Source organism: Rhinatrema bivittatum, chromosome 13 (genome assembly GCF_901001135.1).
Source record: "Rhinatrema bivittatum chromosome 13, aRhiBiv1.1, whole genome shotgun sequence".
Lineage (NCBI taxonomy): Eukaryota > Metazoa > Chordata > Amphibia > Gymnophiona > Rhinatrematidae > Rhinatrema > Rhinatrema bivittatum.
Window position 1 is genome coordinate 68,216,947 of NC_042627.1, and position 22,746 is coordinate 68,239,692.

Sequence of the window (22,746 nt, forward strand, 5' to 3'; positions counted from 1 at the left end):
TGTGTGCCTTTACTCTCTCTCATGTTACAGGAATACTATTAGCAGAAGTCTGAAGAGTGCTGGATTACAACATCTTAGTCTGAAGTTGTAACAAAAGCAACGGGCAATTAAAACAAATATATCCCTCAATCAATTTTAAGAGTGTCTCTAAATTGATTGCAAATTTAGGTGACCATTTACTAAACATGTTATAATGCAAGTTTTAATACGGTTAGTAACCCATGGGGAACACAGGATCTCCTGAATGGCATGTTTGCACCAGTAATGCACATTTAAAAATTCTTCTGTATCACTTCCTTGATCAAAGATACAAGAAAAATCATACAATAATAAATCAAAATATACAAACTAACTTTAAAATAAAAACAAAATAACTCCCAGCATCACCAGCAGCAGTAACATACACATAATTGTGGTCCAGAATTGATCCACAGTCACAATAGAGGCTCACAGCCCTGAGCGTAATATCCCCACTAGAAGATGCCTTCCCCTCCCAAGCAGAATCTCATCCTTGTCAATAAATCCTGTCCCCATTTATCCACCACAGAGATCAGACTGACTGGCCAAAATTACCAATTTCACCCCTAGATCCACTTTTATGGAGACGGACAACACCCACCCAGCTCCAATCCACTGGAGTCACTCCTGTCACTAAAGAACTGTTGAACAGATCTCCTCTGTAAGGTCCTTTAATATATCTTAAGATATATCTTTCCCCGTTGCTTTCTCCACTTTCAGGTTTGCTAGACCCAGGCAAACCCTCTCCTCTGTAAATGAAATGCCATCTTCCCGTTTACCATATGTACCTCTACCATCTATCTGAGGATCTTCTCCAATCTCTCCTTTGATGAATATGAAACACAAAAATATTTCTTCATTATTTTTGCTTTTTCTTTGTTGACCTCCATAAAATCATCCTTTCCCTCTCTCAGTTACAATCGCATCTTTTCACCTCCTTGTTTGAGAACACAGAAACTAAGACCATCACAGCAGACCATGAGGTCCAGCTAATCTGCCCAATTTGCTTCCTCTCGCAATACCAGACACCTCACCTGATCTTCAGCTTTCCAACTATGTGTTCTCTGCGCATATCCCATGCTTTGCTGAACTGCCTCCACCCTGTCCCCTGGAAGGCCGTTCCGTGCATCCAGCAACCATTCTGCAAGGGCAGATTTCCTATTACTCCTAAGTCTGCTCAAAAAGGGAAGCTTTTGCTCCTGCATACTTGTAAGTGAATAAAACTCATTAGTATTTTCCTGCAAAAAAAAGCCTGTTGCTTTAGTTTCCTGGCTTTATAATTGCTGAATTGTCTCTTATCATTTAATGTTTCTACCCAGAGTCAGAGACGGAGCTTCTGCCTGGTTATAATTCTGTGCTTCTCTGCCATTTTTCATCTTAATACAATTGGTCACCTTCCAGATCCAGATTTTATTTTGTAGATAAACGGCTTCAAGAACTGCAGGGTTGCCTTTTTTTTCCCTGCATACTTCAAAGTGATTATCTTCATCCTCACGTGCCATCTTCGATAAAAAGGTTGGCAACCACAGTGCACCAATTCTCTCTGTGCTGGGCTTTCCTCGGCCCGGGTTTCCAGATTATGACATTTTTTTTAGGTCATCGCTCCAGACTGCTCTCTTTTCCTATCCCTATCCCTCCATCACCAAGGGCCATGCATACTCGGCATTTTCCCCCAGAGACTCAAAATGGGACAGCAGACGTAGTACATCTGGCTCTCAATGAACTAGCTTGTCACCAGAACAGGATCAGCAAATTTCATTTTCCTTTTTCACCATAGGCACGTATCGCAAATCTCTTCTTCCACCCCGATTCCTTTGGTTTTCTGGATTTATAATTGAATTGCCTTTTATACATTTATACTGTCCTACCTAGAAATTAAACCAAAGTAAATTCCTAGCTGCCATTGCATTTCTGCAGTACTTCTTCCACAGGCAAGATGCAACAAGTTCCTTTTAGCCGAGAACCAGCACGCTGAACAGTGTGGGTGTAACCACACACTGCGGCACCGTACAGGTCGATAGAAGGCAAACAATATTTTGTTGCCTAACAACTGAAAAAAAAAATTAGCATTTGATCACATTTTTGTAATAGAGGTTAGTGCAGACATTTTCAGGGAAAGAAGTGACTGTACGTGCGTGTAAGGCTACCTGTTATTTCTGATTTTAATCACAGCCTCAGGCCTTGCGTACACAAATAACTGGTGCGGATGATCTCCATACTACCTGAAGGGATCAAGGGTTGCATCGAGATGTTGAGAATAAAAACAATGCAGTACTTAATACTATGTTATGTTTTCTGTCTTACTTGATTTGTTTTAGTTATTATGCATGTTTTTATTGTAAACTCCTGAGAGCCATGTGCACTTAGTAATTTTTAATAAACTGTACATTCAAAAATCTCTTATAAAGCATATATACCCAAAACTATAAAAGCACAGTATTCTTAGGACTGATGGGTTCCAGGAAAGACAACACATGATTAAAATATTTTACTGTCTGAAACAGGATGTTGGGCTTGATGGACCTTTGGTTTGACCCAACATGACACATCTTGCTCATATGTGGCTCCAAGGTTTTGTATGGTCTTCCTGAATGCAGATTACTACAAAATACACTGCACTTGTATTCACTGTTATACCAGTGTTATACAGTTGTAATACCAACATTTTCTCTTTATGGTTCAAGACACATCTACAAAAACAGAAAAAGTGTGTAGCAAACTCCCCTTCCCAGATTTAGGAAACCTAGGGGCCAATATATCAAACTGTGTTTAAAGCCAGTCCTAGATGCATATTAATGGCCAGTTTCAATGCAAGTGTTACCTCCAATAAAATACTGCATTAAACGTGGTGTTTTAAGGAGATAATGCCAATGCATTACTATCACCAGCATTCACAAGACCTTCTGTGATCCATAATGTTTCTATCCTATCTGTCAGCACAGCAAGGCTCCTCTCTGCAGCACCAAATCCACCTTCCAGTCCCTCCTCCCCAGATAGTCAAGCAAGATCCCCTCCAGTTAAGCAATCTACCTCACTCCCCAAAGGCCAAGACCACTCCATCTACCCTATCAGCAGGATTACAGACCCTAGAGTAAGGACCACATCAAGTCAGCCAGTGCCATTTTGCATGGTGGAGTCAGCAAGGCAGGAGTGCTCTCCTGCCTCATGTGACTTCAACCCTTGCTGATACAGAATGCAATGGGAAGAGGTTGGTTCCTGGCCTGGGGAGATGGGACAGAGGGAGGAGGCTCCGGAAAGCATTGTGGCCTACAGTGGGCTGTGTGTTAGACCGCGGGGGCTAACATAAAATCTTAACTACACCTTGGGGAGGTGTAATTAAGTTTGTGAGTTAACTGTAACGTGAACAATTCTGCTTAATGTGATTTGTGTAAACCCCATTTGAATACTAATGAGTTGTTTTATATTCATTTGCATACACCACCACTTATTCACAGTTTTTATGGTGAGCATCTGCTTTAACATGGACTAACTGAAAATACAACATTTACACCCAACACACTTTACTCCATTAGCCCCAAAATGTGCCCAGCTCAAGGTGGGCTGGAAATGCCAACAGGGTTACTTTCGGATACTGCTCCATCAACTTCTTTTCTCTTCTTGCAGTGACCCAGTACATGCAGGTGGTTAAAAAGGGCAACACAATGAAGACAGCATAGTCTGTGACACAGCTGCATATTCTACTGCCACCAACCGGGCTTTATGGGAACAGAAGTGCCTTACGTGGGTCAGGCTGCCAAGCCAAGCACCCCATTTCCAACGGTGGCCAATCCAGGTTGCTTGGAAGAAGTACCCAACGGATCCTAATGGGGAGATCTATTCCCTGTTGTTCATACCCAGATCTCAACAATAAGCAGCAATATTCTCCAGGCCTAACTAACTAAGAATTAATGGATCTGTCATCCACAAATTTGTCTAAACTATTTACACTCTTTCCATGCTACTGGCTTTGGCCAAAGCCACAATTTAATACTGTGTTAACCGGAAAAAAAAAATTCTCTCAAATTTTAAATCTGCTATCAGTTAGTTTCATGGATTGTCCCTTACTCCTATAATATTCGGGCCGATACAGTAAAATTCGCAGGAGAGCCGGCACTCCGAGGCGAGCGCCCTGTCTCTCAACGCGCGCCCAGGCCACGCTACTGGGCGCGCGATCGAGTATGCAAATGAGGGCCCGTGGTAAAAGGAGCGGCTGCTGTCAGCGGGTTTGACAGCCGACGCTCAATTTTACTGGCGTCGGTTCTTAAACCCGCTGACAGCCGCGGGTTCAGAAAACGGACGCCGGCATAATTGAGCGTCCGTCTTCCAACTCGCGGGCCGCTGGCAGATTTAAGTTTTTGTTTTTTTTTTTAAATTTTGGGGCCTCCGACTTAATAACGCCATGATATTAAGTCAGGCACTTTCCCGGTGCCGGCAGAAATTAAAATGTGTGGCTTGGCTGCACCTTTTACTTACTGAATCGCGCGGGAATAACTAATAGGGCCATCAACCTGCATTTGCTAACAGTGCTCTCCGCCAGAGCGCACGGTACTGTATCGGCCTGATTATCTGAAAGGGCAAATTACGATTCCTTACATATTTGTTCCATATCAGCCATGATTTTGTAAGAAAATCAGTGAACTTTATTTTCACAGTGCCATTCATCCCTATCTCCCAGAAGCTATTTATTACTTTTTCAAGCTATCCTTTGAGCCAGATTCTTCTCAAGTCTAAGATCTCAGTTGAGAACACAAGACTTGATTCCTTTGAACTGAGCTTCTCTTTCAAATAAAGGCACAGATTCATCATTCTGATGAGCCATGCAAAAAAAAAAAAAAAAAGGGGGGAGGGGAGAAACTGTGCAGCCGGCTGCATCGCGGTGCATTTTCGCTCACCACGAAAATGCACCGCGGCCGGACTGCACCGCGGCCGGACTGCACAGTTTTGCCCCCTAGCACCACGGGATAAGGTGTAGTTATTTCTTGCGGTGCTGGGACATAACTCTGGCCAAACCCCGCTCACCCTCCTCCCCTTCCCCTAATTTGCATTGTACCACCACGATGCGGCCAGAATCACGTGCGGTAAGGCCCTAACACACGCGATATCTGCACATCGCGGTTTGATGAATGACCCGGAAAGAGAGGCTCCAGACCCTCAAAATCTGGTCGCTGGAGAAAGAAGAGATGGAGGGACAAGTCAGAACTATTCAAATGTTTGACAGACCAACAAAATACGGGAAGGAGGAAATTTCTATACAAGGCAAAATTTGAGGACAAGGGCAGGTCACGATCTGAAGTTTCAGAACGGAAACAGGAGGAAATACTGAGAAGGCGACTGATGCTGGACGAGATTTCGGGCAGAGATGGTGACAACCAAACCAAGCCAGAATTTAAACATGGCAGAGCACAGCCGTGAGGGCAGCCGGGGAGTAACAGGTAACAAAAATGAAGGAGGAGGTTCGAGCCTTTGCTCAGTCATTGGATCTTAGGCGACTTCAGCAGGGTTGGCGCTCGCTTTTTTGGGTGACCTATGCAAACAACGATTGTGCCGCCGCCCTCCTCCCCCCACACTCACTTCATTCACTCTCTGTCTCAGGCCCGCCAGAAAAAGCCCAGCTCCTTCCAGCGACCTAAACTTTAAAAAACACTGTGACCCCTCTATCCTCCGGGTCTTCATCCCTCCCCTGGAACCCATTGCTGGTGCAAGAGTATTAGGTGCCCCCAGCACATCTTATACCCTTGCACACCCACCTCCTGCTCTCGCCAGGTACAAAGTTAAAAAATTATGCATTTATAACAACAGATTTTACATGAAAAAGAATATTCAAGGTACAGTCTTCTGAGGTAAAAAAAATATCACAACAAATATTTGCATGCACTTCTTTGGCGCCAACCAGAAAACCCTACAAAATAAAGACCCTTGGAACCCATATGGTATTAGGACTACTGTAATGCGTGTTAGGTGTGGGCTTGACCCTCAGAAAGCCATGACTAAATTACAATTAAAATATAATAAACCTCCCACACCAAAACAGCTCTAACTGCCAGCACTTAAAAATGTAACAACGCCTACCTATGAAAAGGCAACATTGCAAATATTACACCAGGCCCTAAAACATCAATACACCTCATATTAGGAAAACAGAACAAACCAAGATGCTACAGATTCCTACACCCTAGCAAAATACCTCTTCTCGGTCACATATGCAGAACACAGGCAGACCCTCGCCAAATATAGGGAAAAGAAACCATAAAGTATGAATAGAAACATGCAGGCAAAAAACTGAATTGGAAACCACAAGTCAAACTCTATATGCAGTGCAACAATGGAAAACACAGAAACCACTACCAATCCTCAGACATTAAACAATAAAATCAAGAAATATAATAAATACATTATATTAGTATAAACATACTAATAAAAATAATAATAATATTTCAAAACAGCTGGTGAACAGAAGATCTAATAATTAAAAACACAAATTTGTTTTAAATTTCCCAAACATCAATAAAATATTTTAAAACAGCAGACACAAAGAGCATCCATAAATTAAAACTAATAAGGAGAAAATAATTCACACTCTCCATACCTGGAAACTTTTGATTTCCAGTCACTCAGATTGTCATGGATTAGTGAGAGAGGGATGCATAAACTTTCTCCTCTCTCATACACATGCATACATATGCTCTCTCCCTCATACACGCACATGCTCTCTCTCACACATAATTCCTCTTACATACACATGTTCACACACACACACACTCACTTGTTCCCTCTTACATACATATACACACAAGCTCTCTCTCTCACATATACACGCTCACATACATGCTCACTCCTGCACATGCTCAGTCACACACAAAGAGAACACCCTATGCTCTGATACCTTAACCTTTCCTGATATAAACTGAAGAATTTATTACTACAAAAGAACTATTTAGACCTCTTATTCTATCAACCCTAGAGATTACATCTGTGTCAGTGTTCTCACACACACACACACACGTTCCCTCCTGCTCTTACATACACCAAGGCCTTTTGCAGTAGCCCTGGCCCTTCACTTCTGCTGTGGAGCAGGTTGGGAGATGCCTCATGGTTTGTTTTTTTTTGTTTTTTTTTTAACTTGAGTGCCCACAGACAGCCTGTAGGATCCTATAGGAGAAATACTAAGGTGCAGAACTTAATCTCTAGAAAAACAATCTCTTAAAAAAATACAAAATTAAATGGTTGTTCCTGAGGGGATGTAACATTATAAAGAAATTCCTTAGCATAATTTGTGAGCAATAGCCTCTGATATTTGCCAGAAATTCCTTGTCTTAGACACCTTCAAATTTAAACCAGCTAACAAAATCTTTTCAGTGGTGTGAATCCTGGGAAGATGCAGGAGAGCGGGTGCTCCATTTTGAGCGCCCGCTCTCCCGACGCGCGCCCGGGCATCTCTCCTGGGAGAGTGATTCTGTATTTAAATTAGGTGGTGTGCTAATAAGGAGGTGCGAGGGACAAATCAGTGTCCCTAGCACCTCCTTATAAGGTGACTGTCAGCAGATCCGACAACCAACGCTCTATTTTACTGGCGTCGGTTCTTGAACCCGCTGACAGCCACAGGCTAGGAAATCGGACGCCGGTAAAATTGAGTGTCCATTTTTCTATCCCGCTGACCGGCAGGCAGATTTGTTTTTACACTTTGGTTCCTCCGACTTAAAATCGCACGCTATTAAGTCAGAGGGTGTACAGAAAAGCAGTATTTTCTGCTTTTCTGTACACTTTACCGAGTTGCTCAGAAATTAACGCCTTCCCTTGGGCAGGCATAAATTTCTGAGCATAAAATATGCGGCTTGGCCGCACATTTTACTTTCAGTATCCCGGGGATTAACTAATTGCCTCATCAACATGCATTTGCATGTGATGAGTGCTATTAGTTTTCGGGGAGGGGGAGGGTTGGGCACACATTTTCGACGCGTGGCTATTACCTCTCATACAGTAAGGGGTTTAGCACGTCGAAAACGCATGGCGCACCTTACTGTATTGGCCTGCCACAGTGACACAGATTTTTCTCAGACCTGAATATTTCTTCTCTGTTCTCCTAACTGCAATGCTTTAATCTGTTACTTTACCGAGCCATTCTAGACAAGGTTCCCAAATAGCAGCCACAAAAACTAATCCACCAGGATAGTGTCCCCAGCATCGAAAGCTGTAATATTTTCCACAAACTAAGCAATGCTCATAAGTTCAGTTGTCGCTTACAGAAGATACCCAAGTCTACATTCTGCCACTACTCTCTAATGACAAAGTCACAAGGACGCAAAACGATGGCATGGCCCAGTGGTTTGGGAACCACATGGTCCTGTAGCTCCTCTTCGTCTACGCCGCATGGTGGGTTGGGAGCCGCTGCATGGTCCTGCAACTTCTTCAAGTTTGCTGCGCAGCCCTGTGGCTCCTCCTCCTCCTTGCTGCACGGTGGGTTGGAAACCGCCACACAGCGCACTCAGTCTCAGTCTCAGGATGCTGCCCTACAGTGGGTTGCACCGGCCTTGGACTTCGGACACAAACAGGGTTGGTTTTCAAGATATCCACAATGAATGTGCATAAGAGAGATCTGCATGCACCAATATATCTCATGCATATTCATTGTGGATATCCTGAGAACACAGCCTGTTTGTGGCACTCGAGGATCACAATTGCCTAACCCTGCTTTTGACTCTAGATGGCCAAGAGAGCAGAATACAAGCTAGTGCGCAGATAATGCTGGTAAGACTGCAACAGGCTTCCAAAAGAGCTAGGGTAACCTGCATGAAGCATCCGTGGTTACAACCCTAACCTCAGCGGAACAGATGCATTGGAGGCTTCCAAGGAGCGCAGGGTAATCTGGATGGCTCAGGGGAATATCACAGCACTAAAGAGCTTTCACCTGCAGGCAGGGCCCGTGCAAGGGGATTCGGCGCCCTAGGCACCTTCAGCCTTGCGCCGCCCCCCCATCGCGCTGCTACCAGCCCGCCTCCGGTCGCAGCCCCGACTCTAGGGGCAGGGACCACATGGCGCCACTCCCCCACCCTCCCCCTCCACCCCAAAAACACCCCTCACAAAACACCTGGTCCAGCAGGGAGCCCGGGAGCGATCTGCTGCTCCCGGGTCGTCGGCTGCCACTAACCAAAATGGCGCCGGTGGCCTTCAGCCCCTATCATGTGACAGGGGCTACCGGTGCCATTGGTTGGTCCCTGTCACATGGTAGGGGCTAAAGGCCACCGGCGCCATTTTGGTTAGTGGCAGCCGAGGCCCCGGGAGTGGCAGATCGCTCCCGGGCCCTCGGCTGGACCACCAGGGGGGGGCGTTGGGAGGATGGCACAACCGGGGGAGGGGCTGGGCAGAATTTTGAAGGACCACTTTTTGCCCTTTCAAAATTCTGCCGCTTATTTATTTTTCACTTTTATATAATCGATCTTCTTGCATTCGATACAAATCAAACCGCTTGAAGTGGCCATGAGCGGCGGCACCCCCTAAGTCTCGGCGCCCTAGGCACAGGCCTAGCTCGCCTGGTGGTTCCTCCGGCCCTGCCTGCAGGTCACCAGATCTGATCCCAGCTCAGGTGGCCTATGCGACATGAGATGGTGATCTCAGGCCAGTTCCAGGGGCCATGGTAGAAGGGTCTGCATCACGGCTCTTATCAGATTCCTATGAACCCATGAATCCAGCTGCAGCCTCATCACCGACGTGACAAGGACAGGATGAGAGAGAGACCTGCATGGAGCAAGCATGGTTGTAACTCTAACAAAGAACATGATTTGGATAGATATACAGGCTTAAGTACTGAAAAGAATGGGAACCCAAAGAGAAAAAACTGAGCAGAGTGAGTCTAAGGGGCCTATTTACTAAAGGTTTTCTCCCATTGTGTGTCTATGGAAACAGTACTTAGTAAATAAGGCCCTTAGCTGACTTGCCTGTTTAATAAAGTCAGTTAACAAGAAAACAGAATTAATTTGAAGTCTGTTGTAATTGGTTGGTGATTTTTCTATATGCACTCAGACTTGATGTGTATCCATATGTATATCAATTCCTCAGGGGTACTGCCTGACCAGGTTAAGGGTTCTAATTAGTCAGCAGTCGGTCAGATGTTGTAGGGGAGCAGGAGGTGAAACACTGAACTAGAAAAGGTTGACCAGATCTCCCTGGAGATGGCTTACTCTCCTTTCCAACACAGTCTGGGAAGAATATCAGGCAACAATCTCTGGTTTGTTTTATTTACAAGATGAATATTTACAAAGTCCAAGCCACAGGAAACCAACATAAATGTGCTTTATATTTGTGCTTTGAGACAGATGTAGAAGGAACAAATCAATACTTCTAAAAAAAAAAAAAAAAGCATAATTTTTGAACAGTGTCACGGTTGCTTCAGGAGTAGATACAGCATTAGGACACGAGTTGATGGGTTTTCTGCAAACTATTTGGAAGTCCCAGAAATATCAAAACATTATATGATGGTTCTGGAGTGATCCTGGTGAGATGATGACTCTTTGCCTTATTTCCTAAAACTGCAAGTTAAAAAAAAGAAAAACCTGCAGACCTTGGATCTTGAACCCCTAGTCAATGGCCTCTAAACACACAAGATCTCCTGACCTAGTTTACAGAGGCTTCCAAATACAAGTGGTTCCATAAGCTAGTATCCAAGGCCTTAGGGCTCACAGACATCACAACATGCTCATTTCCCTGCTTATTACTATGCCCCAAAGGTCCAAAAATATCATGGCACATCCCCCATTCCACAAGAGTTTTGTATACATTAGATAAAACTAGAACCAAATTGTTATAAGAACAGAAGGTATGCCATACTGGGTCAGACCAAGGGTCTATCAAGTCCAGTATCCTATCTCCAACAGTGGCCAATAGAAGTCACAAGTACCTGGCAAGTACCCAAACATTAAATAGATCCCATGCTACTAAAGCCGGCAACATGCAGTGGTTATTCCCTATTGATTAATAGCAGTTTATGGACATCTCCAGAAACTTATCCAAACCTTTTTTAAACCAGCTACACTATTTGCCTTAACCACATCCTCTGGCAATGAATTCCAGAGCTTAATTGTGCACAGAGTGAAAAAGCCATTTTCTCTGATTTCTTTTAAATGTGCTACTTGCTAACTTCATGGAGAGCCCCCTAGTCCTTGAAAGAGTAAATAACTGTTTCACATTTACCCATTCAAGTCCTTTCAAGATTTTGTAGACCTCTATCATATCCCTCCTCAGCTGTCTCTTCTCCAAGATGAACAGCCCTAACCTCTTTAACCTTTCCTCATAGGGAATGCATCAAAACAAGGACTTTCAGCACTACAAGGACCACTGCCTCTTGCTTCCATGTACATTATGTTCTGCTTCATGACCGATGATACCATTGGGGACCACACAAAATACATACATCAACCTTGAAGAGTTTTTACAAAGAGTCTTACTAGATTTCAACATCTATTCAGCAATATCATCTTTTCCATCCACACTAGCATATCATAGCACTGTGTAATTATATTCGAAACAAATAAAGCCATTATATGAACTACACTTTTTTAATCCATTATTGATCACCATCAGAGCCACATATTCATGAAGTTACTAAACCCTGTGAGGTTTTTTCTTTGATCAGGTATAAGTCTGCTCTAACATTTGTAATTATTCAGAATATTACCCACACTAGAAAACTACATTCCTAGCTCAGGGCCTCAAGCAAGAAAACTCCCAGGATGCCACTAATCTAACCCTGCACCAAAACTAAATAAATACTCTTCCATAATATACACGGTTCTACAAACGTCATGACGATCAGTGCATTATAACCAAACCCCAGACAATTTATTTTTAAATCCAACACAAAGCTACCAAACAAAGACAATGGGAATCCACAACGTCATGGGACTAAGTGCGAGAATGATTGTTTGTTTTACTATTACTGACCCTCTCTGCGCGCGCTCCCTCCCACAAAGCTGTCAGGTAACATTTCGGTGGCAAAGCCACCATGCAGCACGTCAAGAGCCCGGGTCCATGGGTCAGCAGCTGCATCGCGCCCGGTGATAAGTTAAACACGCACCGATGCGCGGCCACCGTCCCCTCCCCAGGCTCCCAAGGCAAACGACTGCAGGCTCGCCGCCCCGCACCTCCCAACCTGCACCCCGGGGGAGGGACACCCGGCCGAAAGGCGCCGAGGCGGAGGGATTTACAAGAAACCGTGACCCAGCCCGGAGCGGCAGAGGACACCGAAGCCTTTACAGCCGGAGCAGCTGTGAGAGGGGGGGGTAAAGCCGGCAAGAAGAGGGTGCCCTCCGTCAGGGCACCGGACACAAGGACCTCGGCCGCGCCCCCTCCCCCAGGACGTGCCGGAGGGCGCAGCTCGGGAGTTTCCCGACCCCGCGTCAATGGTTTGGATGAAAACAAAAGAGAGCGAGAGAGAGAGAGACTCACCAGCTGGAAGGGAGCTGGCGCGAGCTCCGGAAACTGCCGGCAGCACCGGGCGCACGCGCTAGTCTATCTGATGAAGCAGGGAGGGGTTGCGATGACGCCGCCGCGGATTGGACGAGAGCCGGGGGGGGTCCTCCGTTGCTCTAGCAACCGCCTCTTCCCTTTCCACTTCAGCCTTTGGTTAAAGCTTGCAACCCCCGGAGCAAAATCATCCTGACCCTCTCCTTTAAAACAAAACAAAAACAATAACAACTCCCCTTTAAGGGAGACGCATGCGTCTGACGTCCTCGGAGGACTCGGCCCGGACTACAGTCCTCCGAGAAGGGGGGGGGGGGGAGGAGGAGGACTCGGGAGCCTTCGGAAGTTCTCCTGCCCTGGTTTTAGCAGCGAAATACAGCGCGAACTTTCCAACGCCTCCGCGATGGGGGCGCGGTAAACGTAGTTCAGGATGAGGTCGGAGGTGCTTAAAGCCGATACCAAAATTTCTAAAAGTGCGCAAAAAAACCCCAAAAACCCCACCTCTCAGGGAAATATAAATGCTCTGCTAGGTGTAATGTGTCAATCTTTGCAGCTCGGCAGCTATTCCAAAGGTTGCCCCTAGATAAATGAGCGATTAAGAAGGGCCATGCTGGGCCAGACCAGGGTCCACTGAGGCCAGTCTCTTGACAGTGGCCATCCCGGGTTACAGGTACCAGGCAGCTCACTCCCAGGGCTAAGGATCGCCATGTGGAGTTCACCTCAAAGGACAACTGAAAAGCTGAGAACTTCTGCCCCGTGTCAGTGGGTAGATGTGATGTCACGATGTCAGTGGGTAGATGTGATGTCACGATGTCAGTGGGTAGATGTGATGTCACGGTGCTGTGGGGCACTTGGATTTTAGATTTCATTACTCGCCTTTGCAAGCTCAAGATGAGTTACCTTCAGAAACTACGTATTTCGCTATCCTAGAGGTCTAATGCACGTATTTGTTTGGGATTTATTGGGGGAGACCTGCAGGAAAAAAGGGAATTAGCTCTGGGAGATGAGCTGCAGCTGGTATAAGCCGAGGCCATGGGAAAGATCCGGTTTTGACTCAAAGAGTCTTCTTATTTTCAACCTGAACTCTGGGTCTCAGCGAGTTCTGGGGTCCAGGGCTTTAAAAAGAAAGGCCCAGTTTGCGCATGAGCTACCACTTCTCCCCTTCCCACTCACAGGGGGGGCCGATGCAATAAATTTTGCAGAAAGCGGGAGCCATGCAATATGCAAATTAGGGGGTCGCAAGCAAGGAGGCACTAGGGTCGCGTTTACCGGCGTCGGTCTTCATAACCGGGAGCCGCCACGGGATCGCATTAGCAAGGAGGCGCTAAGGTTGCGCAAGCGACCCTAGCGCCTCCTTGCTAGCGTGACCCCCTAATTTGCATATTGCATGGCACCCCCCTTGTGGGCACCATGTGTGCACTAAGAAAGCGGGCGCTGAAAAGTCAGCGCCCGCTTTCCACAAAATTTATTGTATCGGCCCCCCTGTGAGTGAGAAGGGGAGAAGTGGTAGCGCATGCGCAAGCTGGGCTTTTCATTTTAAAGCCCTGGACCCCAGAGATTTGGAGAACTCTCTGAGACCCAGAGTTCAGGTTGAAAATAAGACCCTGGGTCAAAACTCGGTGTCCATTTTCATTACTGGCAGACGGCCGGTTATGAAAACTGACGCCGAGTTTACAGGCGTCTGTTTTCATAACTCTGCGGTCTGCTGAGGTTTTGGTTTTTTTTTTTATTGAAGACGTACTGAAAAGCAGTTTTTTCAGCTTTTCTGTACTTCTTCTACGTGTGTTCAGCTATTAATACCTGCTCGAGGCAGGCGTTAATATTTGAGCGATAAATGTGCGTCTGAGATGCACATTTATTTTTTTGAATGCGGAGTGAATGAGTAATAGCCTTATTCACATGCATTTGCATGTGATGAGCACTAACTCACTCTGTCAGACGCACGTTAAATAGGCGCTAATCCCCCTATTTAACCCATGTCCCACAGCTCCCACGAGCGCACAGGATTGCATCGTCCCCAGGATCATTCATCAAAATGCGTTATAGTTTCATCACGGGTGTTAGGCCCTGTGATAACACCATAATGCATGCATTATTTATTGCATCGTGAGATGCAAATGTTTAAATTTTAGTCAAAGGGGAGGAGTTTATGAAAATGACAGGCATTATTGCTGTGTGTGATAGTGTAATGCATGTTATTGCAAGTTTTTAATGCCAGAAATAACCACACCTTTTTTCCTGGTGTTAAGCTGTGTGTTATGCCTGAAACAGAATTTGTGATATTTATTGCAAATTCCATTTGGGGTATTTTCAGGCAGAGAGAGGGAAGAGGGGAGTGTGGAGAGAGAGAGAGCCTCTGGGGTGGCATACATATTAGTCAACTATTTATACCAGTATAGGAGGGTCATCTAGTAACTCAAGGTGAGGTTTTGGTGGTGGACTAGGGTTTGGGGACCAGTTTTACATGCACAGTCAGACGTACGAACAGCATAGTACACATCAGTGAAGATTTGATGTGATTTGGAATGAGGAAAGGGACACAAATATGAGATTTCTACAATGTTCTCTCACCTTAGCTTGATAGTATCCAGCTAGAGATGCATCCAGCTAGGCTGAGAGAACATTGTAGAAATACGTGGATTTTTTTTCTTTTTTTTGCCCTCTCCAGACCTCTGTGCTGAATATATTTACTCCGGCAGTCATCCTTTTTTGTTCCCATATGGCTCACATTATGTTTTATTTTCTTCCCATGGAAAATTGTGTCACATTTATCCCTTTTTACTTTGAAGTGTCATGAAAGGCAGAATATAAATTAAATAAAAATATTATTTTCTACCATTATCATTTTTAAAGCACTGCTTGATGTAGGCAGCATTGTATAATTGTGATGTGTTCAGGTATGAACAGCCCCTGCCACAAAGAGCTACCTGAGGCAGTGGGAAATAAACTTGCCCAAGGTCACAGGGAATGTCAGTTGGAAAAGTGGGAGTTGAACCCCAGTTTCCCTGCTCACTAGCCTATTGCTCTAACCCAGTGCTCTTTGGGGTAGATTTTCAAAGGGTTGCGCGCGTAAGATACGTGCGCAACCCCAGAAAACCTACCCCTGCCTCCCCCTGCGCACGCCGAGCCTATCTTGCATAGGCTCGGCGGTGCGCGCAAGCCCTGGGACGCGCGTAAGTCCTGGGGCTTGAAAAAATGGGCGTTTCCTGGGCCGTGGGCGGGGCGCCAGCCCGGGGGCATTCCAGGGGCGGGACCGAGGCCTCCGGAACAGCCACCTGGCCGGGGGATGGGGGTTTTTTAGTTAGGACTGGGGGGCGGGTTAGATAGGGGAAAGTGTGGGGGGCGGAAGGAAAGTTCCCTCCGAGGCCGTTCCGATTTTGGAGCGGCCTCGGAGGGAACGGAGGCAGGCTGCTCGGCTCGGCGCACGCAAGTTGCCCAATTGTGCAGCCCCTTGCGCGCGCCGACCCTGGATTTTATAACATGCACGCGCGGCTGCGCACGCATGTTATGAAATCGGGCGTAGATTTGTTCGCGCCGGGTTGAGCGAACAAATCCACGCCCGCGCGCAGGTTTTAAAATCTGGCCCTTTATGTTAGATGCGGCTTCCATCAGCCTAAGAAAAGCAAGACTACAAGTACCTGCATGCAGGACTGGATCAACCTGTCCTGAAAGTCTGGAGCCAGCTGGTAACCCTAGGTAGGGAGATGAGCCGGGGGAAAGGATAGCACTCTTCTTTGTTTTAGTTACACAAGTTGCTCTGAGTGCACCTGAACAGCCAAGCTGGTTGCATTATCAGAGAGAATATCTCATCCCAGTCAGCTGCATCATTGGAGAGGGACACCCCGCCCTCCCCTTGCCTAGGATGCCAGCTGCTGTGTCCAGTGATGGTCCTGGCTCTGAAGCTGATGTTTATGTTCCAAAGTGGCATCCCCCCCCCCCCCTTTAAAAATAGTCAAGATCACTGCCTCTTCTCTCCTGGATTTGGATTTTAGATTTATTTAGTTTCCCTTCCAAATCTGAGCTCAAGCTGAGTTACAGTGGGTTGCAGTAGATAGTTCCCTGCCCCGGAAGGCTTACAGCTCAAGTGCTTTTACTAAGCAGTTTTCCTATAGACACAAAATGGGGGAAAAAAAGGGATAAGTGACAGAATACATAAAACAGTTGTAAATATAGCTAACAATATAACAAAAACCTAATACAATATCATCATATAAAATCAATAGAAAAATAATATAAAGCAACCTTTTTTTTGGGGGGGGGAGGGCTTTCTGAATATGTTTTTTAGCTTTTAAAACTGCATGAATATCGACTGAATATCCCTCTTACAACAATAGATATTCAGGGAAAACTCAATATTGGGTAGCTGTTTGCCTAATGGAGACCAAAACCGCCGAGGGTAAAATGACCCCAAAATGGCTTTCTTTCTACGCTCGCTGGTGCCTCCAGCTTCATCTGCAGATACATTTCTTGATGAGATTGTAACTGTGCTGGAAGTGCATTGCTCGCCGCTTATCTGGAAGCAGCGAGAGGTTTCAATTCTGTGAGAAGAAGCAACAGCCCAGTAAAAGTGTTGCAGTAAGGTGTACAGTATTTCAAGTACTGTAGATTACAGGGAACCCCTCCACACGCCCACATACACTGTACTTTGAACTTTTTAGAGGAAGGCAATTGGGGAAAGAAAAGTAATCAGATGAATCATTTATATGAAAGAGTCTGTATTATAATCAGAAATCATAATGTAAAGGAATATGACCTATAGGCTTTATTGTTCTATATTAGTGTATGAAATGCAGTATGGAAACTTATAGTATAGAATTCAGATCCAGTCTAATAAATTTACATGTTTCGCAGGTTTTTTTAATCCTACTTTTTGAACAGAAAGAAAGCTTATGAGATCTCTGTCTGTGTGTTGCCCAGATAATTTTGGTGTTCTGTTCCCACCAGACTTTTAAGGTATGTCCTGAGGTCTGTGATCCATACAGATCTGTGGCCTGTGCACGGCACATGTCCCAGGAAGTAGGCTCCTTTAATTCTGGGTGGAAATTCTTGCTTTATATTTATATATCTTCTCAGTCTTCTAAAATACTTCTAGAATATGGCAGGCTGTGTAAGTACCCACACCGAAATGATATATTAGTACAGAGGTGGAAAATGTACCAACAGCAGCAAAAAAAAAAAAATCCATGCAAGCATAAATGATATGACTCGTCTCTTCAGAAAGAAAAGATAAGACTATAACTGACGCAGCTGAAACGTGGCTCAGAGTTAAAGATTATCAGTTGGGGCTAAACTTGGCACAAGTCCATTACCAAGGTGACAGACGTTTGCTTTGTGTGATAGTAGAATACCTAATGGAGGTGAGATCACGCTTACATACAGCCCTGGCTCAAAGCTCTCGCATATTTTTCCTCTTTCTCTCTAGTGCTGTCCTATCGTTTGCCAAAGGAAAACCGATATGCCAGACATTCAAACTGGGGTAAGCAGAGCTGGCGTTCACAGCCAGCCATGTGCACCGAGGAGCGTTTAGTTGTCAAGCGCCACCATTTAAAAAAATAGGCATTTTCAGCTAATTTTAGAAGTTGTGATGTACCACCTGGTTGCCCAATAATTACTTCTAAAAAGTCTTCCAGCTGTCACATATTAAAGTTTCAGTATTTTTAGACTATTCGGTTGGATTTTAAAATGAAATATTATTTATGCCCCCCCCCCCCCCCCTTTTTCATTCTGATCTGTAGCTCATTCCTGAGAAGTAGTTTACTTCTTGAGAGTCACCAGCAGGTCTTGTGTTCAGAATGATGAAATTACTGTATATAAATTAACTGATCCTTTTGTTCTCAAGAGAGAATGAAATAAATAGGTCTAGTTATCCACAATGGGGATATCCATAGTGCATATTCATCAGATATATTTCCATTCAGTTGGTTTACAATCCTAATCTTCTAAGTATTTTTCCAGCGGACACAGAGTGAGGAACTCCATTTTTGTTTGTCTGGTCCAGTTAGTTACCTCCTGCCTAAGGATATATTAGCATTAAAACTCTTTGAAAACTTCTCCAACTCTATTACTCCCATTCTTATGAACTGAAGTAAATCAGGGAGCTATTATATTCCCTGCAGATATCATACTCATGCAAGATAAATATGAATGTATAACAGAACAAAAAAAGTCCCACAGGGTAGCTCAAACTGAAATCATGCAACCTTTATAAAGACACCACATGTTTAAAGTTCTGGACGTACACGGACAAGAAATCAATTTTGAATAAATAAATAAAATAAATACCCAAAGTGAAACCATATAGAAAAGAGGTATCAGCAAACCTGATATGTGAGACTTAACAACTATCTCCATCGGTCTTCTCCATCATGTACCCATGATAGTAGATGTTTTTGTTCTTTTTATATAATGGATATACAATTCAAAATGCTGTGAGATCCACTGTACTTTTACAAATGTCCAAAAATATACATTTCAAGGCAGTGAGTCACCATAGGCGCTGCCATCTCTTGTGTTCAGACATTCTTGTTCTGATCTTCCTCATGGTCTTACCAATATAAGTTGAAGCACAGAGTGGTCAGCACCAGCTATGTGGACATTGTTCAGTTTGCAATGTTTCTCTCAACACTGATGTCATACAAGTGCCCTCGAGTAACTTCCAAATTCATCTGCAGACGATTGGAACAAGAATGATTGAACACCATAGTTGACTAAAGAATCAATGTCATACAAGTGCCCTCGAGTAACTTCCAAATTCATCTGCAGATGATTGGAACAAGAAAGATTGAACACCATAGTTAAAGAATCAATGGATGGCAGCTTCTATAGTGGCTCACTGCCTTGAATTTCATCATATCTTCGAAGATTTACGGTTTGGGGTGATTGAAAAACCATTTCTCAATTTGCGTGGAGGAGATCTTGCTACATGCCTTCTAAGAACAGAACAATTGTGGATCCATCATTTGCATACAATTTCTCCTAAGAATTAAACTCTGATTTGGATTTGTCTTGTTTTTTATAAAGTCATGTTCACAAGCTACTTGACTTTGAATTGTTGCATTTTTCACAACGGGGCATTTTTTAGGTTAACAATGATATGAATGATTGACCTTTTACATGGTAATAACATTGATCGATCAACTGGTCACTGGATCTTCCAAATGTAATGTTTGTCTGTATCTTCTAAGTGATGATAACAGTGATCGATCTGTCACTGTACCTGTTAAATGTTAGGTGTAAGCAATCAACATCAAGGTGTTATTCTGTTTCTGTAAATGTTTCACAATTGTTTTGGCAGAAGATGCCTCCAATGCTAATTGATGTTTCACGTCGTGGTGACGTCATGCCATGGCAGTCGTGCAGGAGTGATAAGGGCACAAGATGGCCTCTGTTCATGATGACGGGGTGAAATGTTGGCATCCGAATTTAAACACCTCTTAAGTATTTTAAAAATTTTTTACCCCCGAAGTAGATAGTGTACTGATAAAACGTCAGCTGATGTCAGATGGGTTGCAGTAATAGTCGCGGTGGAAAAGAATTGTATATTTTTGGACATCTGTAAAAGAACAGTGGATCTCACAGCATTTTGAATTTTATATGCATTTTGGAAAAAAAAGCACAAAAAATAATAGCACTAATGAAGATTTAATACTGTATCTGGGTACATGATCAAGAAGACCAACAGAAATAGTTGTTAAGTCTCACATGTCAGGCTTGCTGATATCCATTTTCCAAATGGTTTCGCTTTGAGTAAACTTTAAAAATTTGGTGTCTTTATAAAGGAACTTTGAGACTTTCTTTGGGTATATGAAATATGAATGTATACCACAAATAAAAGAGAGACTTGGCCATAATAGAAAGAGCCACATGACTAAAAGAGAAGGATGAGGTTTATCTTGATCATAATGCTTTATTTTTGCATACTGTAAACTCTTGTTTCTAAATTACTTACTTGTATTCAGCTATTCTAATGGTCTTTTTGTTTCTGTAAAATTGTTCAAAACCATTTTTATTTCGGTCCTGCTCAGTTAGCCTATTTTTAGTTGATAACTTCCCAACAATCCAGCCACATTTTCGAAATGTTACCTAATGCCTATCCCTTAAATGGGTCGCCCATGACATCAACTGTAAGCCTGATTGAAATGAATAAAGAGAGAAATCGTGCTGAAAGCTTCATAACTGAAAGGAAAGAAAGTGGTGAGCCCTCATGTTTGTCTCTGTTGGAAGTGTAGTGTTTCTTTCTAGCAGGCTTTGTAATGTTTTCCAAATGTTCAGCCAATAACCCTTGTGTGAGCGTAGCTGACATTTAGAGGTTTCAGTAAGTCACTGCACCACCCTTCAGGAACTCAGCAAACAGGACAAAATCTATCAGAGGCTGCCTTTCTCTGGGCCAGATTAACAAAAACCTATAGGGGAGAAAGGAAATGAAGAGGCAAGACTGGATTAGATCTTCTTCGGGAAGTCACTTTCAATATACTATACGTCACTGATTTTCCTAATATAGCAACAACTCTAACCTGCAGTTACAAAACACACTACCATAGGCAGTTGTGACCTTCTTTCCTCGCATCCAACTCCCAGCTGCTGCAAATCACTCTTGAGACATTTGATGAATTCAAACAGGCCACAGCTTTATTAATACAATATGCATTCACACCGTAAAAAATGTGTTGCAGGCCAAGCACTACCCCCACCACCACAGTTAATCCAGGCAGCCTGCATAACCTAGCAAGCCCACCATACAATAGGGTAGGCCGCTTGCTCGAGTCCCAGCTGTGGCTCAGTGTGGTTGCACCTAACGCGCACTCTGCAGTATCCTGAGGGTCCTGGTGCCATGACAGCCATCTGCCTGACCTCCACCATAAGCCACTGCCCTTTGAAAATCAGGGTGGTCCCCTGCCCCAGCTGGGGTAAGTGAGGATCCCCTCTCCAGCAGGGGTTATTGTTTGTGCACTGCAGTGCCACCCCTTGACTCAGTTACTCCCACCACAGGCTTGGGGAGAGTTGAAAATGTGTCTTGGTGTCTCCACTCTCGTGCTGCAATCTGTCCCAAAACACATCTCTCCAAAATTTCCTGTATTTTTTATTAAAAAGGTCTGGTCTAATGTCACATCAATCTACTTTGTTAGACAGTAACTAGGGGCCTCATTTTCCAGACGGATCCTACGCGATACCAAAATGGGGCGGAGTCAGCCCCGGAAGAGGAGGAGTCGGGGCGTCACCGGGGCCGACTCCGCGAAGACGCTGCGGACGACGAAAAGGTAAGGCCCTTTTCGCGTCCGAGTTCGCGCCCAATAGCTACACCTTCTATGGTGGCGCTATTGGGTGCGAAACCGGCAGCGATCGCACCACGACGGTGCGATTGCTGCCGGCTAGCGCAGGCCCGCTCCCCCCGTTTCGGCCCCCCGCCCCTCATTACCTAAAGTATCGCAGGCCTGCGATACTTTAGAAAATGAGGTGCTAGGACATAGTAAATGAGAGAAAAAGACCAAAATTGGCATCTGGTGTGCCCAGCAGTAACACACTGTATATGTATATATTCATTAGCACCAGGGTAATGAATAACAAATTACATACAAACACCAGTCCCGGCCAAGTGAGCACCTTCTGAAAACTGAGATGGTGACTTGCTCATGGTCACAGGGATAACCAGTGGGATGGGCTGGATTTGAACTCTGACCTTCCGGTTCCCAGCTCATTACTCTAACCAATATCTTGCCCCATATATAAACTGTCCATTTCACTGGAGCCTTTTGGGTGTGTTCACATTCCTCTTATCTGCACCCATTACCAGGTCCTGACTCACCGCCTGACTCACAGTGTTACATGATATGGGTTTTATGGACCAAGGGTTAAAACAGCAGTACAGATGGCTAATTATGACTTCTTCAGATGAGCCGGATCAGTAACTGCTGCACTTTCTCTTCATTTCTTCAGAACTTAGAGCCTTTTCCTACTAGTTACGTTCACATTTTAATATTTTATCAATAGATATGTTTATTAGCATGCAAGTATTTCACTCTTTACACATGCAAGATGTTTGTGGAAATTTTGAGTATGTGCACCTGAATCACAGTTCCTGATCATGTGTGCCCTGTATACATATACAAACATATACATTTATAAACCAAGTGCATCGGTGCGCTCCTATGACTGAGAGTGGCTACAGCTCCTTACAGCACTACTCTCACTGGCATTCTGTGAATGTGAGAACCTGCCCGAGGCTGGGAGAGTTGTCAGGAACAGTACTAGCACTAATCATTCTCTCCCTGGATTGCA

The 22,746-nt window shown here is 44.5% G+C and overlaps 1 protein-coding gene across 3 annotated transcripts in view; it reads right to left on the bottom strand.

Moving 5' to 3' along the window:
- Nucleotides 1-12,659, bottom strand: part of ABHD2 (abhydrolase domain containing 2) — an 81,758-nt gene extending 69,099 nt beyond the window's left edge. For all 3 annotated transcript variants that reach the window (XR_003852323.1, XR_003852322.1, XM_029574445.1), the window contains exon 1: nucleotides 12,457-12,659. The gene's annotated coding sequence lies outside the window, so the exon portion shown is untranslated. The remainder of the gene's footprint in view (nucleotides 1-12,456) is intronic.
- Nucleotides 12,660-22,746: the final 10,087 nt, after the last annotated feature.